This window comes from Meleagris gallopavo, chromosome 7 (assembly GCF_000146605.3).
Source record: "Meleagris gallopavo isolate NT-WF06-2002-E0010 breed Aviagen turkey brand Nicholas breeding stock chromosome 7, Turkey_5.1, whole genome shotgun sequence".
In the NCBI taxonomy this organism is placed as follows: domain Eukaryota; kingdom Metazoa; phylum Chordata; class Aves; order Galliformes; family Phasianidae; genus Meleagris; species Meleagris gallopavo.
In genome coordinates, this window is record NC_015017.2 from 27,230,918 (window position 1) to 27,233,653 (window position 2,736).

The 2,736-nt window shown below is 43.9% G+C and overlaps 1 long non-coding RNA gene across 1 annotated transcript; it reads left to right on the top strand.

Moving 5' to 3' along the window:
• Window positions 1-33: 33 nt before the first annotated feature.
• LOC109368607 lies at window positions 34-2,736 on the top strand. Its single transcript, XR_004160360.1, has 2 exons — window positions 34-471; window positions 2,554-2,736. It is a non-coding gene; the product is annotated as an uncharacterized LOC109368607 (long non-coding RNA).

Below are 2,736 nucleotides of genomic sequence, written 5' to 3' on the forward strand. Positions count from 1 at the left end.
TTTTTTAATTAATTTTATTTTCCCAGTTATATTCTGGTTGGTTCTCTGCAGGCTATATGTTGCTCAGTCTGGAACTCAAACATATGGTATAACGAAATAACTGCAAGTAAACACTGATCTTTTTACATGTTGGACAGTCAGTTTGTGCAATGGGCTAAATATTATGTTAGTACTTTGGGAAGTGTTCCACGCAAGATAAGCTCAAGGCTTCTCAGGAGGGAGTTAAAGGGGCTGGTACTAAATGCTGCTGAGCAGTAGCTTGCGGTTTTGTGAGGAGGTCAAAACTGTGCACAAACCAAGTGTGGTTTTCACATCTGTGTCCTGTCCTCTGCATTGTGAGCAACAATCGGTCTTTTATACAGCACGTTGGAGACGCACGGGGTAGCTGACTCCTGGGCACTCCAGTGTAAATAAAGCAAGGGTGAAGCTGCGGCCACAGGCAAAGCAAGAAAATTGTTGTCAAATGTGTTGGTAAGTGATTGAGGATAGCTTTTAGACAGAGTCTTAGTTCTAAGGATCTTCTGACTCTAGCATGATAATGCTGAAATAGAGCTTGATCTTGCGAGCCAGTATGAGAGAGCTGGTTGAAATTGGTAGGTTCCTGCAAACCAAGCATGCTGCCTGTTGATAGTGTGATCTTGTAAACATGAGAAAAATCGCTTATTCTCAGTAAAACAGAGGTAAGAAACTTTCCCTTAGGATTGTACTAAGGAGTTGAAATCAGAGTGGGTGAGAACAGAGCTGTGTTTCATCCCCTTTTCTCCATATACCTGCTGTTGCTAAAGGTGGAAGTGCTGTTTTCAAGAATTTTTCCAGACAATTTAGACACAAGCTGGCTTGGTTGTGTTTCTCCTTACTCTGAAAACGTTGGCTTGTGTCAACCGTTTGACAAGAAGCCTTTGCAGCTTCCACCAGCCCCAGCGATCTCACCTCTGTGGTTACCCCTATTCTTTTCAAGAGGGCTTTGTTTTTAGAGGAAAACTTAGGATGGTTCCTATACATTTGGTCCCAGAAGAAGTCTATTACATACCTTAGTTAGAGGTCAAGGCACTCTACTTGTACCAACATAGAGCTTATGCGTATGGCAAGTTATTCTGTATTTTCAGAAGCTCCCCTGACACAAGCTGTACTTTATCATACGTAATGTAATATTGGGCAGAAAGGAGGAGGGAAGACTCCCTCATTTAAAAATAAATAAATAAACCTTGTTCTTAAGCCTGCTTGCAGACAAAAATGCATATACACAGTATAGTGAATCATTCGCATTATCTTTACGCTGTCTTTTAGCATTGCTATGACTTGAACAGCATTCTCATAGCACACTTAGGGGTCACTTGCTGACACCAAATATTTCAGGGAATACATTTTTTATTACAGCTTGGATTCTACAGGCTGTTTTGGCCTGAGAATCTTTTTTCCCATAACTAAAACAAACTCAAATTTGAATATTCACATCTGATTTTATTTTGCCTCCTTTCATGTGTTTGCCTGCATGCATGGGAAAGTGAGTGTGTAGTGGTGGGTGAGAAGCTGGTTAGCAGAGCTGTGAAAAGCTCTTTGTTGAAGGGTAGGATCTTTGCTACATAATAAGGAACGCAGGACTCCCAAGCACTGTAAGTGAGAAATGCCTTTATGGTTCAATAATCTGCAATAAATTGAAATAGTGGTTTGGGAGAACAGAACTAGAGAAAGCAAAGACTAAACCTGTAGGGCAATAATCATAGAATGGCTTAGGTTGGAGGGAATTTTCAAGATCATCTAGTTCCAACCCACCTGCTGTGAGTAGCATGTCCAGCCAGGATTCCCAGCAAAGCTAGGAAGTGCTCTTAGTTGAGAAAAATCCCTATGGTTAATGAGAACCTCCAACAAGCTTTTGATAGCTTAATGTGGATGCCAGTCAGGATGCTGATGGTTTATGGCAGTGTGAAGCACTCCCTCCAGCACAGCCTCTTTGCACCCACATGAGCTATTGTCAGGTTGCACCCAGTGACTTTGTTTTGTCTCTTAAAAAATCAAATTTTCTGCTGTCACCTTGGGGGACAGGCCACACACAAGGGGAAAATCATCGCTTGACTCTCATGGCTGTGTCACAGCCACAAAACCAGCCTTCCTGCCAGGGCAGCTTTTTTCCAAAAGAGCAAAACAAAAAACACCTGTAGTTCCTGGCCTACTGCCCTCTGTGTGTGTTTCTTGGTTTTCATTTCTCAGGCTTGAGGCTGAGAGAGAGGAAAGCAGTTAAGTGTGTTGTCTGCCAGCAGGACATGTGTTTGGTGACAATTAGCCAGCATTATCAACTGGGACCTGTGTAAATGAGCTGCAGCTGGGATGCTATCTGCCCATGGAAGTGATGGGCCTAGGATGTGAGGGAGCTGTTGGGAGGGCACACACTGTGCTGTGGGCCAGAAAGACTTTGAGTGCTGGCATGGAGGGGAGAACCCCTGGTTCCCAGCTGTGGAGCTCTTCCTCACTTCTTAGGCACCTGGTCAGAGTTGCCTGGTGCACATTGCTCTTGTTTTTCACTAACAAGTAATCAGAGATGGTCTCTTTCTCCAGCAGGTTTAGCACAGTGGAAGCATGGCTACCAGCGCTGTTCCCAGTGAAAACCTCCCCACATACAAGCTGGTGGTGGTTGGAGATGGCGGCGTGGGGAAGAGTGCTCTCACCATTCAGTTCTTCCAGAAGATTTTTGTGCCAGACTATGACCCAACCATTGAAGATTCCTACCTGAAGCACACA